Raw genomic sequence first — 17,255 nt, 5'->3', positions numbered from 1 at the left:
CCTTCTCACTCTCCCTACCTCCTCTCTTTCCTTCCATCCCTCCATTCTTTTCTTTCACCATTTTTCAGAAGGAAAGACTCCAGTCAAATTGAAATTCTAAATCCCATTAACCTCACTTTGACCCTGTTATTTCACCATTTAACCATGAGACAAAATCATCAGCTCTTAAAACATGAGCTTTAAATGCCAAAACAGTGTTGAGCAATTTTTAAAGGATGAACATTCCATAGGAAAAGAATGTCTAACGTTAAAAACAAACAAACAGTTCATTAGAATCATAGTAATCTATGACAACCAAGATAATATCAGTAACAGACTTCAGGAAGGGGTTATCAGACTGTGGAGAAATAAAAGCAGCACATCTAGAAAGAAGGCACATTTTCTCCCTAACGATTGTCATTAAAGGAAAAGACACTGGCGTGGGTTCGAATGAAAAGGCTGGGACCTCCATGGACTAAGGCAAATGTTCCCAGGGTCTAAGTGCTGCTTGGCAAAGCTCCCATATAAACAGCAAAATAACTGCATAGCAACCTACATATGCCCATTTCTCACCCTTTACTGTTTGTCCAGAGAAAAGACCCCTACTACTCCCTGTCTGCTGCGTAAATTTTGTCAAACAGGAGTTGCGTCTGTATGCCAAGTTGAGGAGTGCCACAGGCTGGCATTTCCCAGCACATGCTGTTCATCACGTGGGTTCCTGGAGCGCTGCCTCTTGGCTTCAGAGGCGCTGGAGCCCCCCTTCCCCTCCCCCATTTCCTCTCACAAAGGAAACACACAATAACCGTTAGCAAGTGTGTGTGTGTGTGTGTGTGTGTGTGTGTGTGTGTGTGCGTGTGCGCACGCGCGCGCGTGTATCCCAAGTATCTTTCGATCTGGTGACCTGTTTTAGGAATATTAGGAAAGAGTTTCCAGCTTGTTTTTTGCATTCTCAGGAGTACACAGAGTTCGCAGTGAGAGCAGAATAACAGACACTTCTAAAACAAAGAAAACCCACTCTAAATGCTGCTTGCCTAGGACCATTCGCTATCTGTTTATTTCCTCATGGCAGTACTGCTTATCGGGGACTCCAGCAAAGGCACCAATGTGCAAATCCAGACCGGAGGGCTTTTCCTCTTTCCAAGAGGGTGTTTCCTTGAACTTTCCCATCTGCCTCTGAGTAAGATGTAGAAAATATTATTTATAAAATAAGACTAGCAAATGACTCACAGTGAATAAAAATAAATCAGGGTGCAGTTTGTCATCTTGAAGAGAAGGAAAGGAAAATGCTCCACAATTGGAGTTACAACTCACTTTTTCACACCTCCTCAAGGAACATCTTCAAATGATAGGCAGGAAGTGGGTTTGTGGGAGTTAAGTTAAGCTCAAGAACACTCAAGTGGCCAGAGCGAGATCCAGCCTCGTCATGCATATTCATGAGAGGCAACCTGAGCTCCGGTGTGAAACCACAGTGTGACTGTGTTTCCTGTACACACTTTGCAGCCCACACTGCCAGGAAAGGCTGTAACGCTGAAGAGCCCCGGAGCCTCAGTTTATAACACGGTTCAGAATGATGACTGTTCACTGCCGACTTAACCCACACATTTAACTGGATTTTCTTCATCGTCTTATGACAGCTCAAGAAGTATCCATCTGCCAGGATGTATTTTAGAGCCATCACTGTGCAAATGTGAATTGCAAGGCTTTGGCTAATAAGAAGCAAAAAGGAATAAGGTTATTTATTTTCAGTAGAGCCTTGGGCATTTATTATTAATACTCTAATGGAGAAATAGGTCAGTAGAGCATATACACAGGAAGATAATTTTCCTCTACACACTGCTTCTCTTCTCAACAGACTTTCTACAACAAAATACCCAGAGTGAGTTTCACCTGCCAGAAAACATAAACCAAGGGCCTTGTTCCAGTGGGATTTAGGGAGGCATGTACTGGATTTTTCATTCCTTCAGTCAACAAATAATAACTGAGTGTAAATGTGTACTGTTCTAGGCACTTCGAAAATGGCAATGAACAAGAGATAAAAGTCCCTCCATCATGAAGCTTATGACAGTTTATTGCCATGTTCTTCTAGGGAGAAAGAACACCTTATTGTGTACCTGTCACAGAAGATTCTGGAACTTTTAGTTCAATATCTTTCAAATGCCCTTGATGACTCTGTGGATGAAAAAGTCAGTATGTGTGTCCATGCGTGCTGTGTGAAAGAGAGAAAAAAAAAGAAAGAGAGAAAGAGGAAAAGAAAGCAACACTGAAACACAGAATAAACCAAGAGGAAGACTATTAAAAAAATAATGGGTTTACCTTTATGATCTAATGAAAACACAAAAGACTCTAGTACAGGGAAATGAAAAAGAGACACAAAGGAACACTGGAAGAGATGGGAAAACCTGATATGTTTTGTGTTGGGAAGACACAAAATATTATCGAGATATCAACTCTCCTGACTTAACCTATAAATCTGACATAAGACCCCAAATAACTTCATAATGATATTCTCAACTAGATAAGCTGATTCTCAAGCAAGAAGAAAAATCTCCAGGGAAAAATGTAGTGAGGGGTAGCCCTATCAGATACTGAAATATAAAGCTTCAGACTAATCCATAAGTAAACAGACAAAACAATGGAACTGAAATAATGCCCAGAAGTAGTTCCAAATGCATATGGGAATGTAATATCTAATCAACATGGCACATTCCCCATGGCTCTGTTTGCCTCACTACCATTGTCAACCATGCTGCATGGTCCTTTGCCTCTTTCTCGTTAAGGGGCTCAGTGCTAACCCTAGGCCCTTGGCACAGAACAGCTCGGCATTAGGAAAGAGGGCAGGGTTTAGATGGTAAGAAACAGAAGTAACAATTCTACTCCACCACTTGTAGTTTGGTGAGCTTGAACTTGGAACTTTACTGCACTGAGCTTTGGTTTCATTGTCGATGATGTGAGAATAATAAATCTATCTCAAAGAATTGTTGTGAGGGTAAAATAAGTTGATATATATGAATCTACCTAACAAATTCTGGTACTGAAAAAATAAACATATCCTATTTGAATAGCTTAGTAGGCATCTTAACTCTGGGTTGATTGTTTAACAACTTGTCTGCAGACAGGAACTGCTTTCTAAAAAATTCTTAAATCTTTCTTTTCTTTTCTTTTCTTTTTTTTATTTATTTATGGCTGTGTTGGGTCTTCGCTTCCGTGCGAGGGCTTTCTCCAGTTGCGGCAAGTGGAGGCCACTCTTCATCGCTGTGCGCGGGCCTCTCACTATCGCAGCCTCTCTTGTTGCGGAGCACAGGCTCCAGACGCGCAGGCTCAGGGATTGTGGCTCACGGGCCTAGTCGCTCCGCGGCACGCGGGATCGTCCCAGACCAGGGCTTGAACCCATGTCCCCTGCATTGGCAGGCAGATTCTCAACCACTGCGCCACCAGGGAAGCCCAAATCTTTCTTTTCTATACAACATTAAAGTAAATAAGTTTTGGAATAAAGAAAGAATTATTTTTAAACTCAGCTTTTAGACTCAATGATTTCCTTACACAGAAAATTCTTTATAAAAGAGATAAATTTTTCAGTGGGTTGATTAAATCCAGCAGAAGAAGTTTGGTTACATAGCACGGAAGGACCTCCTGACTTCAAAGTTTGTCAGGAAAATGTGGAATTTTTAAAGATGATCCTGGACTGGGATGGGACTAATGGAAACCCATCTTGTGTGTAGGGACTGTCCAACGCCCAGGTGCAACGTCAAAAATGGAGACTGGGGCTTCCCTGGTGGCGCAGTGGTTGAGAATCTGCCTGCCAATGCAGGGGACACGGGTTCGCACCCTGGTCTGGGAAGATCCCACATGCCGCGGAGCAACTGGGCCCGTGAGCCACAACTACTGAGCCTGCGCTCTGGAGCCTGTGGTCCGCAACAAGAGAGGCCGCGATAGTGAGAGGCCCGCGCACCGCGATGAAGAATGGCCCCCACTTGCCGCAACTGGAGAAAAGCCCTCACACAGAAACGAAGACCCAACACAGCCATAAATAAATAAATTAATTAATTAAATATTAAAAAAAAAAATGGAGGCTGACTCTTGCACAAAAGAAGCTTGAACAATTTATGGAGCAGGTAGGAATACAAACACAATGGCACGTAAATTTTTAATTTCAAACTTTCGTTGTATTGTGTATCAGTGCCTAAGGGATAAGAGGATACTGAAGAAAGTTGTGGGGATGAAAACATGGAAACCACGTATTCTCTGGGAAAACATGACAAAGAACAATCTTGAACACTGTTGGAAAGGGATGAAGTGGCATCACTTGGTGGGAAGTGCCAGGCTGAATGGTCTGTGGATACATCAGAGGTGGAAGGCGGTTGAAGGAAGAGGCAGTCAAGGGTCTGATGGGCATAGTAAAGGCCTGCAAGACAATGAGTTGAGTAGCAAGGTGATAGAATACTTGCTGAATAACTCTAATTTAATTTTGTCAGGCAAATGATGAAAAGAATGCTTGCTGCTGGTTAAGATGGTTCGTATAAGGAAGGAACTAAAGGTGGGAGATTAAAAACTATTCCCCATGTCTAGATGCAATGCTTCGGTCCAATGCAGCCTGTCCCCGTGGGAATGGAGAGAGCATGTGACTTCAAGAAGCCCCACAGAGCAAGGATCCTTAGAACTGGTGACTTCCTGGACAAAATTATAGAAGGGAAAGATCTGACCAAGTTAGGAACATAGGAGGCTGGCAGGAGAATGGAGCTGTTGACAACAACGGGGAACTTCAGATGTGACAAGGGTTCGTAAGGAGAACAGGAAAGGAAATAAGCCCGAGTTTGGCTAAATTTAGCTGTAGGTGGCAAACAACCAAGATATGACCCAAACTCTCAGAAAAAAATATCAAAACTCTAAATATAATAATTTCAGAATTCTTAGCAAAAGAATATTGTGCTGTTTTTTCATCATGAGGCTAAATTTTTTTCCCTATTATAATATGCACAAAAAGTGTTTGTAAAGGTCATGCCTATCACTGACCTACATCTTGTTTAAGGAAAATGTATCTGTTACAGACACCAATAAAAGAGTCGTTCCTCCCACCCCCTCCTCGATAGAAAAAATAGCAGAGGAGCACATTTTTGGCAATCTCGCTGAGAGGGGAAACATTTCACACAAAATCATCACCTCCACCATCTGTCTTGCTCCAAAGTTCACCAGCTGCTAGATTAATGCATTTCATATAAGTCATCATTTTGGTCCTCTCTTGGACATTGGTCAATGAATAGGTGAGATGTTTCTAGGTCACTGTGCTCTGAGATGGATGTCAGTGTTGGGGCCACAGTTGGTTGCGATGGAAATACAGGGCACACACTGTCAGTATACGTGTCACAATATCACATAAGAAAATTGACATCATTATTTTATCATTCATACCTTGTTTTTTATAACTGGATTGATTATTCTCCCAACTCACCAGGCTTGGTTTTGAATAATCCTCAGGTGTTCCCCCCACCCAAGACAAGTGCTCAATGGATTTTCAAAAAATGTTGAGAATTTTCAAAAGAGTGTATTATATTTGCAAACTTTTTTAGCAGAAGAACTTTTATTATCCTAGTGAGAACCCCTACATATGAAATAGGTGATTGTCATGAAGGTCTTTCTCATCCCATCTAAAATTTCAGGGATTGATGGGAACTATGTCATTCTCTGTGAACCTCTGAGGTGTCTGTGGAGATGAAGGCAAGTCCAAAAGGGAACCCAGCCTCTGTTGAGCACAGTAGAAGAGCATGGCTGCCCAATGGGACTGCACGTAAGAGCCAACACTGTATGTGATCTGATGTGCTTCTAGATACATTAGCCACACCTTGTAATACATGAAAGCACAGGCTTTAGAGTCAGACAGACCTGGGTCTGAATCCTGCTGGGTGATCAACAGGTTATTAGCCTCAAAACTCAGTTTAAACATCTATGAAATGGATATAATAATACTCATCTTAAAATATTTGTTATAAGAGGAAGATGAAGTCATGTATATAAAGAGCTAGCACAGTGCCTAGTATATAGTGAGTGCTCAAAAATGGTAGGTAATAATAATAATTATTATTATTATAGTAGTAACAACAATAACAATAGTTGCCTTACTTTATAATCACCATACTTTATAGAGTAATTAAGAAAGCATCGTGTTGGTAATAAGTTCATACCTGGCTAGTCTGACCTGAAATGGAATTTCTAACTCTCCTAACAGGAATAGCATCAGCAAGCAAGGTGTTAAGGAATCAAAATGCCACCTGCGTATAAGAGCCCTCAATGGTTACCTTGAGTAGAGTACCTATGATTTTAGTTAGAAGACCTTGCCAGCCAAACTAAGCTCTCTACCTTCTGTCAGGATCGTGGAACCTTCTATAGAATAGACATTGGTTTAGTAACCTCCAGGGAAACAGATTCCACAACTTCCCTTAATAACCTATCTCAGGGTTTAGCAACTGTCTCTCTTGGTAAATCTTCAGAGCTCATCTAAATCCTCTGTGCTCTAGTTTTAGGCTGATCATCTCACATTTAATTCAGATCGTATTGATACTCGTATTGGTATTGAACCAAATTACAGCTAGAAATACAAACACACATGTTAACACAAGCTTTCAGTGTCAGCATAATCAACTACGATGAGTTAACATGCTGGAGAGCAAGGCACCGTTAATGTAATCAGAAACACATCAAGCAGTGTTTGCTTAATGTCACAGCCCAAGTTCCTCAACAGTTGTCACACACGGACTTGCGTGACATGAAACAGAGTGAGCAGCATTTTAAAAGCCAGCAGAATGAAAGGAACTGTCCTCTGAGTTGTTTCTGCATCCCCTGGTGTTGGCTCATTCTCTTAGAAGCTGTCGCTTCCTACCCACCTTCTGGGAGGTCTGGGCCTTTTGCATAGTGTCCAGGATTAATCTAACAGCCACAAAAACAACAAATTCCCTGAAGCCACCTTTACGGTGCGGGTGACTTTCCTTTCTTTATCATTGTGTGTCAGAGAAGCTCCAGCCCAGCGGCCACTGCTTTGTTCAGTGGATTAGAAAAGCGGTGCTAAAGGGGGACTCAAGCTGGACGGCAGCATCTGCCCAGATGCCTTCCTTGCAGAGCCAGGCTAGCTGCCCAAGACCCTGGACACTTTACATTTAGACTCAGGGTTCTGGAAGGCTGTTTCTTTGAAACATGGTGTGCCCCCCGCAAAAAACAAATGTTCAGAAAATATGGATTGACTGTGAGCTAAGGAAGCCTAAGCTTTGTTTGTGTGGGTCCCATCAAAGCTGTAGCTACACCTAACTTATATTCTTGATTTTGTGTTGTATGGACCACAATTCCCTGGACTGCTGTGAGACCCACTTCCCTCTGCCATGTAACAAGATTAATAATATCTCACCCACACCTAGTGGTTCCTCTTCTGCAAGGAGACTGCCAGAAAGAGCTTCAGGACCCCGCTCCTGACTTCACACCATACTCTTCTTTGGGAGACTCACAACACCTGTTGGCTTATTAAACTCACCAAATCCTGAAGGAAAGACTTCTGCTTGATTTGACTTAATCTAATGTTTCCTCAAGTGGGAGCAGGATGATGCTTTCTCTTACCTAGTGACCAGCCTGGCACACGGGAGCGAGATGACAGGTGAGAGAGTTCACAGCAGTCCCCGTGTCACCTGGACCCCTCTGGAGGTCTGCAGGCCCCATCTCAGCCCCCAACTCTCCAGACATTCTTTCCTTAAAGGGGTAGGCGAGCAGGACTCCAGTGTCCCTATTCCAGCTCCCCAGATGCTCACTGGAAATGGCTGTCTTTCCCAGAGCTTTCCTGTCAGGTCCATTGCCACGCTCGATTAGAATCTTCTGAGTGCTGCCTGAGCTCACAGGCAGGACTGGGTGCTTGAGACATAAAGAGAAAAAGCAGTGGAAAAGATAACCAGGAAGAAGAGGGACTGGCAGACTGACCTTGTGCTTACATCAGGGGACCATAAAACAGACGCGAATATAATCCTTAACCAGGCGTTTGTAAGTTTGTGTATAAGAATGAATTGACAATAGTATTTTACTTTCCTTTTAAGGATTTGATTTTTAGGCGACCCGAAACTCCATTTTAAACTTGGGAAGAGAGGGCTACTTTCATCCATCCACCATGCCTGTTCAGGAACGCTGATGAGAGAAGAAGACATCTCTAGGGTTTCCCACTCTCCCACCAGAAGTACCCTACCCACCCCACCCCCAAAGGGCCACTGGTCCAATATTCAGAGTAGGGACTTGGTGGGGGGTGAGGGCATGGAGGCCCGAGACTAAAATGGCTAGCGCAGTTTCCAGGTGTGATAGCCGGGGGCAGCCTCCTTGAAAAGTTTGTCCTTGAGGGGCAGTTGTGTTGGAAAGAGCCCTGTGCAGAGGTCAGAGGGTGGCTGGAGTCGTAGCACTCCCACTTACTGATCCTGTGCAATTTCTTGAATCCCTCTGAGACCCAGTTTCCTCTCAATGTAACAGGATTCATGGTACCTGGTCTGCATTTAATAGTGCTCAATAGCTGTTGCCCCTGAGTCTGTGATGAGGCGATAGTCAAGGACACTGGGTCCTCAGCAAGCATTAAACAGAAACCGCCCTTGGGGCTGCACGCTGACTGCAGCAGTGCTGTCATTCCACCTCCTTGCCCATCACTCAGACCAGGTCCCCTGTCATTTTCACTTTCTCCCGCTAGGATTTGCACCTACAGGGACAGCTGGAGGCCACAGCGCCAGGCAGACACCAGCAAGCCCAGATGGCCAGCCTCGGGCACCAGCGCCCACCACAAGTGCCTGCGATGGAGAGAGGGCTGCTGGAGGTTCGGCTGAGCAGCTGCAAAACGAGGGAATGCTGAGCGCAGGGTGGTTTGGGTTTTGGTTTTGATTTGGGGGTTTTCTCTCCTTTGCACTTTCCCGGGAAAGCATTTGAATCCATACTTATCTTCCTGGCTGATTTCTTGTCTGAGTCTACTTTTTTTGTTCTTAATCCAACAGGATTAATGTTCTTAATTTCATTTTGCTTTCTCTTTCTCCCTTTGAACTCCCATCTCTACCTCTTCTGTTCTGATCTCCTTTCTCCACATCCCCATCCTTTTTGCCTCCTTGGTCCCCTAATGTCCTTTTGAAGCTTCTGCACAGATAAGCAGATGCACTTTTCTCAGTAGGGATTGGGAGAAACCTCTCCCTGCAAACACCTGCAGCTGCCTGGGAGCCCCTAGGTTCAGACTGCTGCCCCCACCGTGAAATGCACTCACACAGCAAGCCAGTGCCTACGTCCAGATGTGACTGAAATAATTTTTATCCTTAGAACACGTGAGGCACCCCGATATTTTCTATACCAGTCTATTTAATTTTTGTCTTCATTTTCCCTTTCCTTCTTTCCTTCTTTACTCCCTCTCTCCATCCCTTCTTCTCCCTCTTCCTTCCTCGCTCTCCACTACCCCCGCACTGTTCCTCACCCCCTACACTGATCTCAGGACTCATTACTGTCATTACTATCATTCTTGGATTGAGACTTATGAGCCCTGGCCACTGGCCCTGGGGAAGAGACCCTCTCCTTCATCTTCTGAAACACATAGTATTTGTATATAATGAGAAATCCATTCCTCCCCAAACAGATGAAGTTTAAAAAATTCTCCTAAAGTAAACTGGGAGACAGGACAGAAGGACAACAGGTTTTTAAGGTATATTGTGGAGCCATCTCAGGGTTTAGGAAATGGGGATAATTGTTCTGATGCTTTGAGGTTCCCGGGCTCTTCTCTTCATGATGCCCCAGTGTTTTCTGCCCCCCGGCCTCCTCCCCCAAAAAAGTTCTGAGGAAGGATCTAGTGGTGGGCAGAATAATGGCCCCTCAAAGATGCCCATGTCCTATCCCTGGCACCTGTGCATATGTTGGTTCTGTTATGTGGCAAGGGGAAATTAAAATTGCAGATGAAATTAAGGTTGCTAATCAGCTGATCTTGTAATGGGAAGAATAGGCTGGGCTGTCTGGCTGGGACCACTGTAATCACAAGGGTCCTTACGAGTGGAAGAGGGAAGCAGGAGCCTCAGAGTTAGCTGGATGCCATGTAGAAAGGTTCCATGGCTCTGGTTTCCGGGTCTGCTGTAAGGAACCTGGAAGTTGTCTCTCCATCTTAACAAGAAGTAAAAAGCTAAACAGCCTGAAAAATCAACAACTCTTCTCGGACTCATAAGAGAGAGGAGGACACAGGGCAAGCCACTGCCCACAAGACTAGACAGACAGACAGGTGAATACAGGGCGTTTCTGCCTCCCTAACGGAGGCTCGAGAGGGGAAAGCGCCACAGGAACCTGTGCCAGGGTTATAGTGAATTATAACTGATGAGTTGCTGGAGGTTCAGTGCAGACAGCACTGAGAGTTAAAAACTCCAGGAGGCCCCAGTCATAGGACGTCCCCACAATATTGTGAGATTTCTCTCCAGGAGCTTAACCAAGTTCCCACAGTAAATACTGGAGAAAAAAACACTCTCATACGTCCAGCAAGGTCAGAGCATTCTGCTTTTAGCAAGGCCTGCCCTCTGGAGAAACTCGTTAACAGAGCCTAACCTGCTGGGGTATTCTCTAAGTCTAACTGATAGTGGGAAAGGAAATACCCAACTCCAGCCCACTTAGCCATCATGTTCCACCAAGGGGGGAGGCGAAAAACCCGAGAAACACTTATGAGTTCCCAGCCCAGAGGCACAGGCTCACTAAAAGACTGGACACCTGGGCTTCCCTGGTGGTGCAGTGGTTGGGAGTCGGCCTGCCAGTGCAGGGGACACAGGTTCGAGCCCTGGTCTGGGAAGATCCCACATGCCGCGGAGCAACTCGGCCCGTGAGCCACAATTGCTGAGCCTGCGTGTCTGGAGCCTGTGCTCCGCAACGGGAGGGGCCGCGATGGTGAGAGGCCCGCGCACCGCGGTGAGGAGTGGCCCCCGCTTGCCGCAACTGGAGAAAGCCCTCGCACAGAAACGAAGACCCAACGCAGCCATAAATAAATAAATAAATAAATAAAAGAATCACACATTGCATTTCTGGTTATTCTCTTTAAAAAAAAAAAAAAAAAAAAGACTGGACACCTAATTGCAGACACCCCCTCCCCCCAACCTCACCACCACCTACTGTTCACAGCAGCTCCTTCTACCCGGTACATCATGTCCGGCTATCAAGAAAAAATGACAAGGCATACTAAAAGACAAAAGACACAATTTGAAGAGACAGAGCAGTCGTCAGAACCAGACATGGCCGGGATGTTGGCATTATCAGACTGAAAATTTAAAACAACTTTGATTAACATGCTCTAATGGATAAAGTAAACAACTAGCAAGAAAGACTCCACCAGCCATTATTGGCTTAGAAGGTGGAAAGGACTCACAAGCCAAAGAATTTAGACAGCCTCTAGAAGCTGGAAAAAGCAAGAAAACGGATTCTCTCCTAGATGCTCCAGAAAGGAAATGAATCCTTACAGCACCTTGATTTTATCTCAGTGAGACCCATTTCAGACTTCTGACCTCCAGAACTATAAGATAATAGATGTATGTTATTTTCAGCCACTAAGTTTGTGGTAATATATTACAGCAGCAATAAGAAATGAATACTGATGTATTTTTGGTCAATTACAACACACTATGAGTTGAAGCATTTCTGAGTCCAGGGTTTATTTTAAATATCCACTTTCTTATTTCAAGGCTGGCCCTGGCACTTGGCATTGTCTCCAGTCTGGGAAAGGAAGAATGAACAGAGGTCTGGCCTGCAGGCCTGCGGAGCCACTGAGGTCAGGGTAGCTGGAGGAGAGGGTGGGTAACTGTGATGCGGAGGTGGGGGGGGGTTCCCTGGAGGGCCGGTTCTTCCTCCTACTTCTCAGCGAAGATCACAAAACTCTATCACCCTGCAAATTGTAATTTATACGTGATTTTTTTTTTTTTTTTTTTGGCCACGCTGCGCAGCTAGCTGTATCTCAGTTCCCCGACCAGGGATCGAACTCACGCCCTTAGCAGTGAAAGCACAGAGTCCTAACCACTGGACCCCCGTGGAATTCCCTACCTGGATTTTTTGAAGGCTAAAGGCAGTCACTGTGCCTTAAGGTCTAAGCTGGCTAAGCAGGGGGGCCCCCTAACTGCACTTCCAAACCAGAGATTTCCTAGAGCAGACGGTGGTGAGGAGGGCTTCTTACGACACAGTGATGAGTGCTGTTGTGAGCGCCTATCCAGCTGGACCCGACCTTCTAATTCTCCTTCACCCTCTTCACTGTTAGATTCTACCTCAGGGCTGCCTTTGCCTGGACAAGAGGTCTTGAGAAAATAAGTTAAGCTCCCAGACTTAGTTTCCTCCTCAATAGAATACCAGCACTGCCCCGTTCAGAAACTCTGACTACACAGCAGGCACTTAACCAAAGCTCTGGAAGGACAACATGAGGATTTCTTCGCTGGTTTACAGCAGCTTTCTCTCTGCTGTGAAGCCCAAGGTTTTGTGTACATTTCCATCTGGACTTGAAATGGATTGTGTGTGTGTGTGTGTGTGTGTGTGTGTGTGTGTGTGTGTTTATAATAATATGTTAAATATACAGAATTCTGTTTCTGATTGTGGGTCTGCTCACCAGGCTCAACACTTACTCTCCGCTCAGCATCCTTGTCTCTATGAGGTCAGTGAAGAGCATGTGGCATTCGCTGATTACACCAGAGAAATATTAGGAATGGATATTTCGCCAAGATTTTTCCTCTTTTTCTTCCAGCCAAGACACAAAGCTTAGACTGCTTCTACCTCAAAATGTTTTTTGTGCCATAGATTTATAAATTCTGACATGCATTGTGATTTTCAGAAAGCTAGATTCTTCACTGATAGTCTCCTTACATTAGAGAAGCAGCCTAGAATGCTAACAACTCCCAAAGCTGCATGGCTTTAGAATGGATGATTCAACTCTATTTTATCACGAGTCATGGTTGACTAGTTAGCTAGTCCCTGGTGCTCCTGGCTGTAAGATATGCCCGGCTCAGCCTCTGCCAGTCCTGACTTTAGGCAAGGGGCTGCGGGTGCATAAACTTTAGCTCCACAGTCTAGAAGTTAGGTCCAGTCACCCTTTCTGGACCATCTCTGTTCAAGATCTGGTAACTAGGATTCTGAGTGCTGAGAATGTTGCCTTTTCGACCTGCCAGAATTCCAACCTGCTGGAATTCTCTAGCCGTTTGAGGCTTGAGGCTCTGCCATGCTCTTATCAATCTCCCTTCTTGGAACAATCCTAACCATGAGCTGCTGACAACCTTGCCCAGTACCTTCTGCCCATCTAAGTTCTTGTTGTATCCCAGAAGGTCACGACGTGCCAGAATTCCACTGGGACTCCCTGCAGCCTTGTGATGATGGGCCATCCCTATACTCATTCCTGCCCTGCTACCTACTCTGCTGACTGCATTTTTTTCTTGGCACCTGTTTCATGGTGCTTGTTTCTCCATCCCCTCCCAGGCTGCCTGTCCCACTGCAGTTAACTGGGTTATGCCTGGCCATATCCCAAGGTATGTCAACAATTGATAGATCACACTTTAGGAGCCAGAAAATCTTATTAGACTGAAATGTTAATTAGGACAGGAACTCTTGGAATGTAGCAGCAGGCAGAGCGATCAAGGTTTGGACAGTGGGAATGTGTAAGCATCACATTAGGGAATTACTCTCTGAGCAAAACACAAACGAGATGCCTAAGACTGAAGAGAAAATAAATGGCTGCTGATTTTACAAAGCCCAGAAGTTTTAAAATTTCTTCTTGTTGTTTGTTTGTTTTTATATATTTTAAAATTATGTTTAACTATGGTAAAATACACATAACATAAAGTCCACCGTCATAACCATTTTGAAGTGTACAGTTCAGTGGCATCAAGCACATTCACAATGTTGTCCAACCATCCATCTCCAGAACTGTTTTCATCTTGCAAAACTGAAACTCTGTTCACATTAAACAATAAACTCTTCTTCCTCCACCCTCCCTCCAGGCTCTGGAAACCACCCTTCTACTTTCTGTCTCTGTGAATTTGACTTCTCTAGGTACCTCATATAAGTGGCTATTATGAATAATGCTGCTAAGAACATGGGTGTACAAATAGTTTTGAGTCCCTATTTTCCATTATTTTGGGTATATACCCCAAAATGGAATTGCTGGATCATGTGGTAATTCTATTTTTAATTTTTTTGAGAAACTGTCACACCATCTTCCATAGTGGCTGCACCACTTAACATTCCTACCAACATAGCATAAGAGTTCCAATTTCTCCAATACTTGTTATTTTTCTGTCTTTATGATAGTAGCCATCTTAAAACATTTGAGGTAGTATCTTTATGTTTTTTCATAAATCATCTGTAAGTTTTCAACCTCTGAGGATATTTACACTCCCTTGCCCACAGATAAATATTGTTCAAGTTAAGTGATATCATCTCTTGGTTCTCACTAATCTGTTGCCTGGTTGTATTTTCAACAACATTTTTCATCTGCCTAAGTTTAGAGTTTAGCGAGGACCTCATCAACAACTCTTAGGTAAAAAATGAACTAAAGATCTCAATATGAGTATTTCATTTTATTTGTTTTTATGAATTTATGTATATAAGAGTAGCTGTAAGTTTGTTTTTACTTTGCCCTCTTTCAGAATCCTAGTAAATTTATTTTCAAAGGCGATGACATATTCTGTAGGTATGCAAAAAAAAAAAAAGTTTTAAGGTTTCTGAGGGTCTTTAAGGAATAACTAGGTCCTTAGAAATGTGGGAGTGGTCATACTTATTCACAATAATCATTACTCAAATTATCCCACTACCAAACATTTCAAGGAATAAAGATGTTAAAAAGCAAATTACCAGTGAAACATATCTAAATCATTATATTTTACATATAAAATATACTAAGAATATAGAATGATTAAAAATTATATTCTTTTTAATTAATTTTAATTACTAATTAAAAGCATCCATGTTAATTCCATGTTATCCAAACTATTTTTTTAACTATGTGATCATGGTTTTTATCAATGGCCCTTAGGTACACAGAAGTGGAGTAAGTTATATTCATTAAGTGATTCTGCCATTCTTTGATGCCTGATACTGTTCTGGTTTCATGTGAAACAAACTCTATTCCCTGTGCTTAGAATGCTTTTCCTTGTATACCTGTCTAAATTCTACTCATCCTGCAAGGCCTAGCTCAAGTCTTCCCCTACTAAAAGGTAATCTTCAGGAGGGCAGGGATTTTTGTCAGGATTGTTTAATGCTGTAGGACCATTATGCAGGAGAGTACCTAGTGCTAGAAAATGCTCTATAAATGTACCCTGAATAAATGATGAATGAATAAGTGAATGCATAAATTAAAATCTTAGATTTTATTGCTCGCTCACTCCTCTAAATGTCTACAGCATGTGGACACAGTCCATATAATGTATTTGACCCTTAACATGTACATTTTGTAGTGATCATTTATGTTGTCCACCAAATATGTATAGTTCCCCTCCTAGCATATGGTAGAATCACACTCTCCCACCCCCCTTGAAGTTAGGTGTGGACATGTACCTGCTTTAGACAATGACATATGAGCAGACGTGACGAGTGTAACATCTAGGAGGAAGCATTAAGAACCACTGAGTGTGGGGCTTCCCTGGTGGCGCAGTGGTTGAGAATCTGCCTGCCAATGCAGGGGACACGGGTTCGAGCCCTGGTCTGGGAAGATCCCACATGCCGTGGAGCAACTGGGCCCGTGAGCCACAACTACTGAGCCTGAGCGTCTGGAGCCTCTGCTCCGCAACAAGAGAGGCCGCGATAGTGAGAGGCCCGTGCACCGCGATGAAGAGTGGCCCCCACTCGCCGCAACTGGAGAAAGCCCTCACACAGAAACGAAGACCCAACACAGCCAAAAATAAAAATAATAATAATAATAATAAATTAATAATAAATTAAAAAAAAAATTTAAGAACCACTGAGTGATTCATCACCTTCCTTTTCTCCTGCTGCAGTGATCATAAAAGTCAGTCAGTGTGGAGCCCTCATTAGCCTGGGTTCCTGAGTGACTGCAAGGAGCAAAACCCCCATGCCAACCTGTGATGACCATGTTGAAGGAATGAGAAATAATCTCTGCTGTTATAATCCTCCAAAATGTGGAGGTTATTTGTTTCTGCAGCATAACCTAGCTGCTTCTGACTTGTACACACTTTGTACCTGTATTAATCTATTAATTTGTATCTTCTCTCTGTAACTGGATCTTAAGCCCTTTGAAAAAAGTAATTATGTTTTATAGTCTTTTGATTTCCCTTTTCCAGTTCAGTACCTTAAACACTGTAGACACTTTATAAATGTTTACTGATGGTGGACGGTGGGGATGATCGTGTTGGTGGTGAACATGACAGGGAGTCAATATCAGGTGTACTTATATTTTGAAGCAACCATTTTGGCCTCTGTATTCTTGATTTCAAGAAAAGCCCAGTTAAAAACAGACTGGAGTTTGCCATGGTTTTTGAACTCATAAGATATGTACATTTTGATCATATTTCAAATCAATCAAAATTGATATGTAGACTCCAGACGGACTGGAGTTTGCCACGGTTTTTGAACTTATAAGATATGTATAATTTGATTATATTTCCTATGCACCCTAGAAGCCTGGTCACACAAAAACATATGTAAACAATGCTGAGATTCTAGTCATACTAATTTTCATGTTAAATTTGATTGTTAGCTATAAGTCATAATGGGAGATCATAATTAAGAAGGTACCTCTTGCATAAACATGCTTTCAACCTGTCACTCACCGGTTTAAAACATATTTCCCTCCATGTTTGCTTCATAATGCCTAGTAGAGTGCTGGATATTTTGCAATCTCCAAAGTGGCTTTAAGGGTATCCTGTTCCAGTTTCAATGACTGCCCATTCTGTAAACATCGTCTTAGCAAATGAAAAAACAAAGCCATCCCTGGAGCTTGACTTTGGGTGTCCCTAGATGTATTGAAATTGCCATGGATAACTTTCCCCTGGAAATGAACAAGGGCTTCCCACCTTAAGTCATTTGTACAGACTTGGACAGAGGATTATGATAACATTTGCCATGCTTTCCTATAAGAACAACTGAGCTCGAATCTAATTTATAAGCAGATCTTGAAAAGTGTGACAATTCTCTTGGGGCCACTTCCTCAAGATTGCTTAATCCCATCAATTTATGGGGCACCTGAAGACTGCACCACTTATGAATGAAGGAGAAGCGAGGTCAATCCTTCTGTTTGCTCATCCCCAGCATGGACTGTCGTTATTTCCCCCCTCACCTCTGGCTCA

At 43.3% G+C, this 17,255-nt stretch overlaps 1 protein-coding gene and 1 long non-coding RNA gene across 11 annotated transcripts in view; one reads left to right on the top strand and one right to left on the bottom strand.

Moving 5' to 3' along the window:
- The window catches only part of CEP85L (centrosomal protein 85L), a 217,855-nt gene extending 214,728 nt beyond the window's left edge, over positions 1-3,127 (bottom strand). Inside the window, exon 1 of one of the 3 annotated variants that reach the window (XM_082406137.1) lies at positions 995-3,127. The gene's annotated coding sequence lies outside the window, so the exon portion shown is untranslated. The remainder of the gene's footprint in view (positions 1-994) is intronic. The other 2 variants (XM_082406138.1, XM_082406139.1) reach the window with 2 other exon arrangements.
- Positions 1-8,931, top strand: part of LOC309635281 — a 63,431-nt gene extending 54,500 nt beyond the window's left edge. For 6 of the 8 annotated variants that reach the window (XR_014248707.1, XR_014248708.1, XR_014248709.1 and 3 more), the window contains 2 exons: positions 5,634-5,761; positions 8,675-8,931. This is a non-coding gene — a long non-coding RNA (uncharacterized lncRNA). Of the gene's footprint in view, positions 1-5,633; positions 5,777-7,379; positions 7,613-8,674 lie in introns of all 8 variants that reach the window. The other 2 variants (XR_014248713.1, XR_014248711.1) reach the window with 2 other exon arrangements.
- Positions 8,932-17,255: the final 8,324 nt, after the last annotated feature.

This window comes from Balaenoptera borealis, assembly GCF_965194805.1.
Source record: "Balaenoptera borealis genome assembly, chromosome: 9".
Classification (NCBI taxonomy): domain Eukaryota; kingdom Metazoa; phylum Chordata; class Mammalia; order Artiodactyla; family Balaenopteridae; genus Balaenoptera; species Balaenoptera borealis.
This window is presented reverse-complemented; position numbering and strand designations above follow the sequence as displayed.